The 12,902-nt window shown below is 39.0% G+C and overlaps 1 long non-coding RNA gene across 1 annotated transcript in view; it reads right to left on the bottom strand.

Moving 5' to 3' along the window:
• LOC113842883 (uncharacterized) overlaps positions 1–1,542 on the bottom strand; it is a 45,735-nt gene extending 44,193 nt beyond the window's left edge. The window contains exon 1 of the long non-coding RNA XR_011808491.1: positions 1,295–1,542. This is a non-coding gene — a long non-coding RNA (uncharacterized lncRNA). The remainder of the gene's footprint in view (positions 1–1,294) is intronic.
• Positions 1,543–12,902: the final 11,360 nt, after the last annotated feature.

Here is a 12,902-nt window from a genome sequence, read left to right as displayed (position 1 = left end):
TGAAAGACTGTCAATGTCATGTCCATTTTCATGGTTTTCCCAGCTTTGGTAAATGCTGGATGACATTTTTATTTTCCATTTTTTGTATTTGAGAAGGTAATAATTTCCAGACCCACATGACCATCAGTATATATTGTTAGGTTAATATTCATGCAATGTGCATTCAGTGGGACAATTATCTGAGCTCTGAAACATTTCCACACACACAGCAATCATTTTTAAAAGAATAGAGATTTTAGCTTGAATCTCATTGAATCAAAATTACTTAGCTACAAAAAAAATGATAACATTTCAGAAAATATAATTGCAATTGCAAAACTATTTACAAAAAATTAGAAGAGGGTTTATTTCTCACAATGACTATCACTTTACCACTTGTTTTGTGAATTGTTGGCAAATAATATAGAAGTTTTTTTCACCTCAATGTAATTCATTGCTGGAATTTATTTGACATATAATTTAAGCATATATTCTTGATTTATAGTTTGTTAAGAGAAATTTACAGCAGTATTCAACATTATTTGTTGAGCTGTGTTGTTTAATATTGATTGATAACATGTATCAGATGATAGCTTTCTGTTCCATGATTATATGACATTCTTATAGCAAGAGTTTTCCAATGCCAATTCTAATGCTTTTTTAATTCCAAAATTACTTCTGATGAGAATTCTCTTGTAATCATTCAAAATGTCATTTGTTTCACCTATCACTCTTGCTAGCTAATATATATCATATTCAAACACAGACAATAAAAAGTAAGCAAACACATCTGAAACGAATTCTAATAGAAATTGCTGAAATTTTCACCTCTCCTCAAATAAATAAATAAATAAAAAATCTTCACATCAATGTACACACTCACAGAGTTTCTGAATTCTGGATTTGATACATCTCTCAGAAACATCTCTCCGTGGAGAACAGCTTCCCCTTTAACTCTTTAAGAAAGGGGTATTTATAAGTGGAATTATTCATGAATATAATGAACCTGATATAAACCAGACCTCCAGGTTTTCACCCAACCATCCTGTTATGTTAAATGCTAGATCAAACCCTCAGCTGGAATTTAGAGTGAGGTCTGGTTCTAGCACAGACACAGCTGAAATTGCAATAAATACAGACAGGTCAGGGAGTTTGAGCCCAACCTGGCAGTAACCGCATGAGAGAAGCCAGCACAAGTGCAAGCTGATACAAAGTGAAACGTCTTGCACTGGCTTCTCCGGACAGAAGGCCTGTCATGTTACAGGGCATGGAGTGCCTGATATATGGGTTTTTGCTTCAATTTCTTTGTCCTTACCAAGGTGCTGCACCAAGCAGGCCGCCCCTCGAGGCTGGGAGCACTCCAAACCAGAACGTGGCCTCACTGAAGCTGGATGCCTGGTTCCTCACAAACGATTCCTTCATCCTCTCAAACAGGAGAGCTTTGACATACTCCCACAAGGTTTCTTGGCTCTTTTGGGCTTTTTTTGTGGTGGGAAGTACTTGGATTCAGTCTGTGGTAATGAACAGATTTTTATCTGCTAGCTATGACAAGTCCCACACTGATCCAAGTGAGCGATATGATCTTCATAAACTTGACTCCAAAAGGTGGTTTAATAAGTAACTTGGTTGGCATGTTTGCATGACCAGGAGGGAATTTTCACCACATCACAGAATGGTTAAGGTTGGAAGAGACTTCAGGAAGTGACCTTCAGGGTCATTTAGTGTAACACCCGAGTCGTTTTTTATTTTTTAAATAAACAGGTTCTTTACAAATAGATTGAGTGGAGACAACTGAGAAACTGTGGCTCCCACATACAGCCTAGTAACCTGATCGCATTGAGTCCTGAGCAGTTCTTCCACCTCTGAAGCTGAGCTGGAAGCATGCAGGGCTGATGGGGTGGTGAAGCTGCAGAAGGCAGCACTGCTATGAAGAACTGAGCTGCCTCCCCCTTTTCTGCCCTTCCTGCTGGGCATTGCAATCCCCATGGCCTCAGGCAGCAGCTGGTGCACAGGACTGGACCAGACTGGCACAGGGTCATGCAGGGACAAGTGGCATAGGAGCCCTGTCACAGAAACATGAGTATCAATTCTCCTTAGGGCTGGGGATAAACCTGCCTGAGTCCCTATGCTGTACTTTGTCAGCTAATGATTCTGGGCTGAGAGTGGGGCATCAAAAAGCAAAGTGTGGGAGGAAAGCAGCATGTGAAAGTGCAGTCATTTTTTGGTCAGTCAGGCAGCTATAAGAACAGGAAAATAAACTACTGGAGGTTACTGTGTAGGCAGATGTTTCACCTGTTATTTGTACAGCTGAGCCATTGATTTGCTTCTGTTGTTTTGGTGTTTGTTTTTGTTTTTATTTTCCTAAATTAATGTTCTTTTCCTGTTAAAATAGTTTTATGTTTCAAACACAGGCTCATCATTCACAAAGAGGAAAGAGTAGTTTCACCAGGGACACCAAAGAAGATATTTTTGAATTTGGATGCCAAGCTGAAGGCAATTGCTAACTTTATGAGGCCAGCCCTGAGCTACTGCTGCTGCATAGGTTACCTTTGTCATTCAGCCAGGGTCATCCTCTTAGTGAATAGACTTCTGCACCAGATCATTCCAAAAGGCCTGAAAGGCTGTAGAAAAAGTGCCAATATCCAAGGATGTCTATGTGCTGTGCTAGAAGCCATATGCTGTGGTTGTCTCCATGCAACAGTTCACTGCCCCTTTATAGCCTGTTGTGCTTAAGAAACCTGTTGTCACGGGCTCCCTCCTTCAACCATCATGAGCATTCTGCCAGCGTCATCCTTGTTCTTGACTCTAGGCCATGGCTTTTTGCCCATCTAGCAAACTTCTTAAACAGTTCCTGATTTTCAAGCATATTTTCTGACTTGCATCCTCCCTCCAGTCAGATTCTCTTAATATTCCTTAATGATGAGAAATTCAATTCTGTGAAACTCCAAATATAAAGATTACTAGTTAGGACTGTCCTTTGTTTGTTCATAATGAATGTAACCAAACCATATAAGCCCCAGGCAATCAACGATTTATAGTCCTGGAATTAATCTATTGTTATCTGTTGGAATGAGGCTCCAAACACATAGCTGTCAAGTGCAATCTCCTTTTCCACAGAGAAAAAATAAAAATAAAAAAAAATAAAAAACACTTTTAAATCACTAAAACTCCGACTGTTTTACTACCAGCTGCAGATCTTCCAAACTTTAGTTGCTCATAATAACGCAGTTTTCAATTTACAATACAGACAGACACTTTATGAGTAATTCATCCTACTTTCTGTTTTGATTCAGTGTTTTGAAGCAGACATCATCTCTTTATTCCCCCTCAGTCCCCAACAACCTTTCTGGAGCTTGTAGTTAGCATATTTTCACACTCCTCCAGCCACTGATCACTTCAGAGGGGGTAGGATAATGCAGGGTGCCATCTCTCCCCCTCAGCCCTCCCTATGAGAACTGCAACCTGAGATTCAAAGATTTCATTCAGGTGAATCACCCTGTTAACTCCCTGCAATGGCAGTTACAACAGACATCCTTTCATCAGTAAGAATTTCCAATTTCTTTTGCACAAAACTATCCAACTGGCATTAATGCATTAACTATTCAATTTCTTCTATTCCCAGTCAGCTCCAGCACTGTTCAATACAAACGTGACTTCCTGAGATTGAACTACATTTTCCTTCCTAGTTTCCCTCTCTGACATCTTTCACACCCTCCTAGTTGCTTCCCTGATTAAACTAACCCTTTCTTTCTGTATTCTCCTATCCAAGGGGAGAGTAGCACTGCAGCCCTGAGGCATGAGAGCTGCCATGGGAAAGCAATGTACAGCTCGATAGCTCACAAAGATATGTTGCCCATGTCCCCACTTGCAGCTTCATGAGGTTACAGGACAGCTGTCCTGTAACTGGGCTTTCCTACTGATGCTGAAAGTTGTGCATGGCATATGTGGTATGCTGAACTATCCTGCTGAGACTAAAGCTGTAAGATTGTAGCATGGTTACCTGCATCCTTGGCAGAGGCTCCAGCCCCAGAGGTCAAACTCTCCTGGTAGGCAGTGAATGGGAAGAAAGGCAGTGTCTCCGAGTCAGCTGCAGCAGTTCGTCCATCATGCCCCAGGACACCGAGTCCTGCTCTGCAGTGCTGGGCTGTCGGGAGCTCCCCCCGAGGCCACCAACACCACCTCTCTGCTGTACTTCCAGCCTTTGTAGTTTCTGCTCAGGAGTCTGTGGGGGGAATTAATGTCATTCCTAATACCTCACTGCCCAGGGCTAAGCAGCTTCTTGCAATATGATGCAAAATTATCAATTTGCAAATATACATTCAACTATAAACCGCTTGTGGTTAGAAGGGTCCCCTGAGAAACTGTGGAAAGTGTGTAATGCCTTACATCCTGCATAAGCAGGCAGCAGGGGAGCTTGTAGGGAGCCGCAAGGCAGCTGTGTAGAGAGGGATCAGGTACTAATCATGGGAAGTGAAGGAGAGCGGGACAGACCTGAGGGGATGTGCATGGGATTCAGTCCACCAGTCCTCTTCAGGGAGAAAAGGGCATTCCCTTCCTCACCTTCTCGACACTTCTGCTGCTCACTGTGCAAAAGAGGGCAGAAAGGCTGCCTCCTCAGCAGATGCACATTCAACCTATGGCAATTAAATCTTCCAGTTTGTAGATCCCAAAGGATGAGTGACATTTAGCCTGGACAGCACAAGCAAAACAAGAATAAACAAGAGATGACAACTTGGTGTCTCTACACATGGCTTCTGTACTGATGGGGTAAAGAAGGTATGCTTGGCTTCCTGGGAGTCTTAGTCCTTCCCTGATCCCCAGAAAATTATGTTTTGGAGGTTTCTGGGTAGGCTCTCAAGCCCTCAAAAAGCAATTCTTCAAAGTGATACCCATGTCTCTCTGTTTCCTAAAGGGTATAACCAAGACAGGAGTTGGACTCAATGATCTTTATGGGTCCCTTTCAGTTTGGGATATTCTATGACTCTGTGATTATAAGACACACCTAATGCCTAAGGGACGTTATTGTTTGAGCTGTAGTGGTGGCATCTCAGACTCTGGAATTGAATCTGACTCTTATATTCACAGAAACTTTCTTAAACTCTTCAGTGGTATTTTAAACTTTAGTTTAAAGGTTTATTTTAGACTTGCATTGAAAATGCTTCAGCGTGCAGGAATAAAAACTAAAACTAAAACTCCTGTCCTGGCCATGAATCAGCTCTTCCTCAGTGGGATTTTCAGAGCCTTACTCTCCTTTTCAGAGCCTAACTCATCTCTCTGGTCACTTGATTGAAGGAGCTCCCCAACTTCACATTTTCATTCCTTTAAATAGAGCTCCATTTACCATCCATCCATTTTAAATAGAACTCCATTAGTTAATTAACATCAGAGAAACACTGGAGCCATCTCTGAATATATATAAGCAATGATATCTAGTAACCTCTCAGAAATATCAAAGGGAAATGAGCAAAGAGGCCAATTTGGATAATTTAGCCTATGGACTGGGGCCATGATGGATGAATGCACTACAGTTAGTGGCATAGTAAATCCTCAGCCCATCATCAAATGTTTTTGTATCCTATGATAGTTTTAGTTCCTGACATTCTGGGTGAACAGAAGCTTGTTATTATGGAAAGAAAATATCTTCATTTGTGTGTGTCAATAGTTCTTGAAAGATTCCCAGTGAAGCATATGAAGGCCCTATCCTTCTCTCTGGGCAGCTTTATTTATTCATCTTTTTTTTTTCTTTTTTTTTTTTTTCCTGTGGTCTCTGACTTGAACAAACAGAGAGGATTCCAGCAGTTAATGTCTCCTAAGCTTTCTGAATGGATGAAGTGTGGCTTTTCATCAATATAGACTGACAGCTGGGATGCCTGGGCTCCACTGCTTCCTGATAACAGTGAAACATAGGGGTAGAACAGGGGATTAACATTACACTTAATTTTCACATGGTCTGGATCTGTTGATCTGAGTGACTTTGGAGATAGTCACTGTCCTTTTCTGGGCATCAGATAACAGCAATAATAAGACATTTCTGAGGACATGTGAATGAGCAGCTCCTCATCTATCAGCAAAGCAACCTATTACGACTTCTGTGGATGCTGAATTCTTCCCCACAGCCTCATCAGATGCAGCAGCTCTCAGGATGGTTCACATAACCATTTGGATTTCAGATTATTTTCAGAAGTTAGCTACTAACAGGCTACTCTCAGACTTAAGTATGGAGCAGTTTGTATGCACTGCTTCACCACAAAAAGTTTTAAATAAATAAAAAAAAAGTTTTAAATAAAAAAAAAAATGTAAAACCAAACACACATATTCTTGGGTATACACAAAATAAATACAGGAAATATCTGATATTTTCATGGTAATAGGACATTACCATGGACATTAATAGGACACTCCATAATAAAATGACTGCTGTTTGTTAAAAACATGGATTTTTTCTGTAACATTATCCTAGTATTTGATAATTCATTTTAAGAGAAAAATATGTCAAGTGAATTTGGATATGTTGGAAATTTGCATTTGAGCACCATTCTGCATAGAAGTCCTTCCAAAGCCCTTGAATATAAATGAATCTAAGTTATTTCCATAACACGTTGAACCATTATGCCAATGAATGAAAAGCTCTTCCTAATGCTGCCAATTTATGTTCCAGATTGTATAACAGGAGAGTAATCATACTGCAAAAGTTTCCGAAATATGAATGCTCACATACACAGTGCTGTAGGTTAGCCTACTTTAAAATGGATGTTACTTATTCTTGTGCAGATGAAACTGCACCTCACTATAAATATTTCTGCAATGATGGAGAATTTCTGTTAGGCATTTTATGATCACTCATATGAGTCAGAATAGAGCCTATTCCTGACTTTTCGCATCCAAAAGAATAATCCTATCAGACTAACCAGTAAATATTCTGAATATTTTTCTTTTCGGAAATTATCTGTGACACCTGCAGTATGTTCCCTGATATAATGAGCAATAACATTGCCACTAGAAGCAACTTACCAATAGTGCTTCACATAATGCAGAGTTACATTTATTATGATTTTGTAATATGCTCCTATCCATTAATTTAAAGTCAGGAAAGCTATTTAAAATATATCTCTATCTGAAATCATCTGCATTCTGAATTATTAATTTTCTGAAAAACAATGTTAAGCCCAAACTTGTTTTATAGCCTCTGGAGCTATTCTAAGTCAGAACTTCAGCTCTGGTAAATCAGCTTAGTTTACTTGTAGGTCCCAGGGATGAAGAGAATACAGAGAACTTTGTTTACGTCTGCCAGCACAAGACCAGATATACTATCTTGTCCTGCAACCTTAGCTCTGGTATACAGCTTAAGAAACTGGGATTAGGACTTTGTGAGTGTTAGGAGACTTGGGGAAATGGCAACTTTCTAAACGTTTATTGATTAGTTCACTTTAACCTTCCTTCCTGCAGATTCTGCTTAAATTCCCAATAAATTTCTTTTCTCCATTAAATCTGGTTCTCTGCTGAGACATCATTTCTCTTCAGAGATTTATTTCACCTATTTGCCTGTCACATACTTTGTTGTTCATTCACTTTATTACACTGTTTTCCTTTGTTTTTGTTGTTGTTGTTTTTCTATTAAGTCTGCAAAGCCTGGCACTCCAACACCATCTTTAATGACTCATTCCTGAGGCAAATGAGAAATCCTCTGGTCTGGAAAGTCATCTGAGCAGGACAGCAGAAGCTATTCCACACTTACCACTTGAACATGATGTGATAAACTCTTCTACCAAGAGGTAAGGAAAGGGGTATCTCCACTTTTGGGGATCTGGTAGCACAGTGCAGGTTAGAAACATATTGCATAACATTCACCCATTTCTTATAATTACCATAAGAGCTGAGCTTATTAACTCTTGTAATAACCACTGCTGGGATCCCAAGAGGCATCCCTTCTGCAAAGTGAGGCAGGCTGAGAGGTAACAAACCCAGAAAAGATTCTACAGCACAGCTCTCCCATGCCAGTTTTCAAGGCAGCTGCCCATCAGGCCAGTTCTTGTCTCCTGCTTCTGGGGGTGGAGTTGCCTGTCTCAGCAATGCGGCCTGCACTGTTTGAGCACAAGTCCAGTCTTTGGTGCATGTGGGAAAGCTCTGTTCACTTTCTCCCATCACCTTTCTCCAGTACCTGCCTCACCAGGAAGACGCCCATCCCCAAATGTCTTTTTTTATCTTCGGGACAATGTCAAAGAATCAAGACTACAACCAGCCTATGTTCTCAAAGGGAGTATGAAGAATCCCAGTTCTGCTTTCACATGAAGGCCTCCAATCACCAGTTTTTTACCAAGAAGGACCTTCTCCTTCACTCTCAGCAATCTACTCATTTATCTTTGTATACATAAATCCCCTGGCATAAATCTATCTTGACGGAAACTATCTTCTGTGGGCCAGATGGCCTTTGTGTGTATTTTATCACTAGTGCCAACAAACTGGGGAAGTGCGTAGAAACAAAACTCCTTTTGACAACTCCTATCATTGCATTTTACTGATGTAAGGCTTCTAAAAAGACAGCTACTTTCAGATGGAACAAGGTTGGTCAGAGTTTTCTGAAGAAAATAAGAGCATATTCATGACACCCAAACTATGTACCATCTATCATTGCTTCCAGCAGACTTTCAGAAAGGAAATTGAAAATTGACTTGGTTTTGCACAAAGATTTTTCAGCCAGCATCAGGTGTTAGTTCCCAGGCTTGATCATAAAAACAAACAAATAAATAAATAAATAATGGCTATCAAATGTCATAAATGTCTTAAATCAGGATAAAAATGTGTTGAAAAATATTTGGTTTTCCCAAACTTTAATATGTCTGAAAGGGGTAGGTAGAAAAAATAGTGAAAATGGTGAAATCAGAGAAAAAAGTGAATTAAAGCCCTCTAGGGTCTGATTTGTTAAAACCATTTCAGTCTAATGCTAAGATATCAGATTAAGAGAAAAGGAATGTAAGTAAAATGTGATCAAGAATAACAGGAAGAACATATTTGTTTAGGATAATATTCTATAAATGTCCTTCAATTTAGCAATTTGTAAGTAACAAAATGGGTCCCATTTGCATTGATTCTCTGACCTGCAATATAGCTATAAAGATACTTTTGAGATTTGTCTGTTCTCCTGGAGCTAATCTGCTGGCTTGTTTCCTGAAGTTTGTTGAGGAACATGATATCTGTTGCATGATAAACACCACACAGAGGGTTTCCTTAGAAAGCTCTGACTCAAACATAAAATAGTGACATTTTAAATGCAGAGGATTAGCAACAGGTGTAAAATAATAAATTAAGATATCACTCTGTTGGAATCTCTTTAATACCTTTAATCCAGCAATGAAAATTCAGGACAGTTATATATGGTTCAAGTTAAAAAGGAGAAACATGATTCTTTAGAAAAAAATAAAATAAAATAGGTCAATCATTTCCACATGCCATTCCTCTTGAAGAATGTTTAATATCCATTTATTTTATGTGCACAGAAATCTTCCAGAACCTGAAAAAAAAAAAAAAAAAAAAAGTTATTATTTATAAACTGACAAAAATTAGAATTACTAGGAATGCTATGAGAGAGCTTGTACTCAAGATCTGTCAGCTGCTGTCTTAACTGAAGAGATCCAGAAAAGAGAATTAGAATTAGCCATAGACCTTCTGAACACCTGGCCAAATCATCCACCAAACCTTTAGAGATTTGTCTATTCCCATTTAACTGTGAGAAGACATATAGTGGAAATACATACAAAAAGGTTAAAAAATAAATAAATAAATAAAAAGAAAGAAAGAAAGAAAGAAAAAACACACAAAACAACACAATTAATGCTAATTAACATCACAATTAGTTATCTAAGCAGATTTATTAGAATCTGTCTAAAATTGGAGAATAAATTAATTTTTCATGCCACACATTTTTAATTCCATCTCCAGATGTAAAATTTACCCTTGTTACAGGCCCAGTGTGGAGGAGCCCTCAGAGCCCTACACTTCACCCATTCTCAGTCTAGACTAAAGGACTTCAGACTGCTGGGTGACTGCCCAGTTTCAAGGAAACTGGCAGCAAAGCTCTCACTGACTTCTGTAAAGCCAAAATTTCAGACCTGGGATATCTGTCTATCACTATTTATGCACACCATAGACATGCACACGCAACTGCACTGACTTTGTACAGAGCTTTGCTACAGATCAGAACATTACTGCACAGACAGCAGAATCCTTGGGCAACACATTTCCTGAAGTTCAGCAAGACCAAAATATCATGAAACTTTTGCTTTTTGTTCGCATTTCTTCTAAAGCTAAGACCTGTCTCATTTCCTGGTTAAATTTTAAACTGGAAAGCTTGAAGGGTAACAGTATGGCTGCATAAGAACTCAGGGTAGGGCTTGTCACCACAAGGATGGGAGCTTTGCCCTGCAACAACTTCCCGCGTCAGTTACTGCTCTGACTTCAGAGAGGAGCCCCATTAGCATGCACTCCGTCTGCACACGTTTTATTTGTAGAAGTAATGTAGAAGCAGAAAATGCATAGGTTCTCTGCTTGGGGAAAGAAGAGGGTGTGCTGTTCAATGCATTCAAATTAGACTGCCTTTATGGACAGAAGTCCTACTTGTGTGATAAAAGGCAGGGCATTTATCAATGTTCCTCTTCCCTATTGCTATTCAATCCTTTATGAAACTCAGCCTGAAAACATCTGCTGAAACTTTCTTCCACTTACAATTTACCTGTTTTAAATAAAAAGGACTTTGGATAGAACTAAACCATTTCCTTCTTTCATTGTTAATACTTTGCTTTCGAATTGCTGAAATCTGTCTGCAGCTCACTGCTTTCCTTTCTGAACATGTAGTTCCAAGACCTCCTTTTTTAACCAGCGAAGATTCACCTGGGGACTGTCTCCTAGGAGATTTAGGTGAAGATTTAAGCAGAACATCTCATTTTAATCAGATTTATGCATTTTGCATACAAATAAATTTTCATGTAACAATGAAGGTCTTTATATTAATAAGAAAATGTATTAATGTTAGAATGGAAAATACTAGCACAAGAAGCTGGCAGATATTTAGATCCTATTAAAAATTAAAGCAATCAACAAGTTCACAGTTATTCCGGAGTGGGAATCTGATTTGAATAGAGTTTAGATCTAATGTGATACCACTAAATTCATTATCTGCAAAATAAGCCAAAGAGCAGTATTTATAAGACAATCCTGTATGAAACACTTTGGCCAGGACAGTACAAAGTAAACAAATTGAGCTAACCCTAGATTTGGGGTTATTTAGCATTTTTATTACATTTGCTGGATTTTATTTCATTTTCAATTTTTGCCCCATTTCACAAAATTTTCTGTTAGGTACAAAAATCCTGCTGTTGGAAAAATGTTAAAATAGTTTATATATCTCTGGAAAAGGCACTTTTGTTGTTGTTGTTAGTTACAGGGTAGTGAAATTGCCATTGCTTTTTACCTGATTTTTATGATCTGTTTGTAGCTACAATAAGATTAAAACGGTATTTTGCTTTGAGTTGCCTGTTTTCCCCCTGTGAAGTTGGCTCCCTATGCCTGCTGCAGTTTGAAACAAAACCCTTTCTGAAGAGGAATTCCAAATCTTCCAAATCACATTAGGAAGGAAGAACTTGGTATCAAAAGGCCAAGCTGCCACTATTTCTTCGTGATGACTCTCATTTAACAGCCATTAAAATGCAAATAGAACTATGATTTTCAGATCACAAAATTAACATTAACAGCTGGAATGATTGATTAAAGGTCATGGCAACTGTATAACTTAATTTCCTATATAATTGTGTTCAGTTTTCTGCAGATTGTTTGGATTTCTGAATTAATTTTAGCTGTTGCTGAACAGTGACAGGTGCATTTATTGGTCTCTCATTTTTGTTAATATCTTCCTGTGTGAATGATTCCCTTCTTTCCAGGAACCAGAAGAGTACCCAGAGGGGACACTCCAGAATTACTATCTTCAGCTAACAGGTTTTGCAGCATATTAGCAGATCTCTTAGAAGTTTTTTATTGACCTGGACAAGACAAAAATGACAATTCATGGGTAGCTAACAAGTCGTTCCTCCAGGAGGTTTCTCTGGCATGCATGTACAGAATAATGCAAATATGGCCCCTGACTTCCCAAGAGGCTTTGAGCTAACTGCTCAGATCCTACTCATCTTAGATCTGGCCCACTTTAATGGACAAAATAAGCCACAGGTAGATGAACTTTCAGTTTATTTTTGAGTCAAGTCAATAGGATGAGAAGGCAGCATCTGCCTGTACTGCTACTTAGATATGGAAAATTGAAATTCAGCTGTAAATCTTATTCTACAGCAAGAGACAGAGTCATTTTTGAAAATCTCTCAGAAAAAATCCACAAATGCCACCTGCAAATGCAGCCAGAATTCAAAAGAGTTCGGTCCAAGAGTTTGATTTTGTTGTTGTTGTTGTTGTTGTTGTTTGTTTTTTTTTAAATCTATCTGCTTATTTCAGTGCTTACCTGGAAGCACATCTAAAAATCAGATCCCAGTGATAGATGCTAAGCACTTCTGAAAATACAATCCTAGTAAAAAATGACCTGAGGCCAGAGAGAATCTAAGATAGTGTAACTTGCACCTGACCTCATGGCCACATCCCAGCACAAACACAGCATCAGCTCAAACACTCCTCCTCTCCCCAGTGAGAGCTCCATTCGCTGTCTTCGGTCGCTCAGTCCCATATCTGCCTGCTAAGATGCAGTGAGTCTACGAAGAGCCAGATAAGACTACCAAAAAATTCAGCATTTGAAAAGATCAGGAGAGTGTGTCATTGTGAAAATAGGGAGGGGCATAGTGGAGTGGAGAGAAAACATGACGAATTGCCTTTATTTATTTAACTTCTCCTGTTACTGCAGGGGACAGGACCTGTTCAGGACCACTGAGACATAC

The sequence above is a fragment of the Anas platyrhynchos genome, chromosome 1 (assembly GCF_047663525.1).
Source record: "Anas platyrhynchos isolate ZD024472 breed Pekin duck chromosome 1, IASCAAS_PekinDuck_T2T, whole genome shotgun sequence".
Lineage (NCBI taxonomy): Eukaryota > Metazoa > Chordata > Aves > Anseriformes > Anatidae > Anas > Anas platyrhynchos.
The sequence above is the reverse complement of the archived record's forward strand: the minus strand, read 5'-3'. Positions and strand labels throughout refer to the sequence as shown.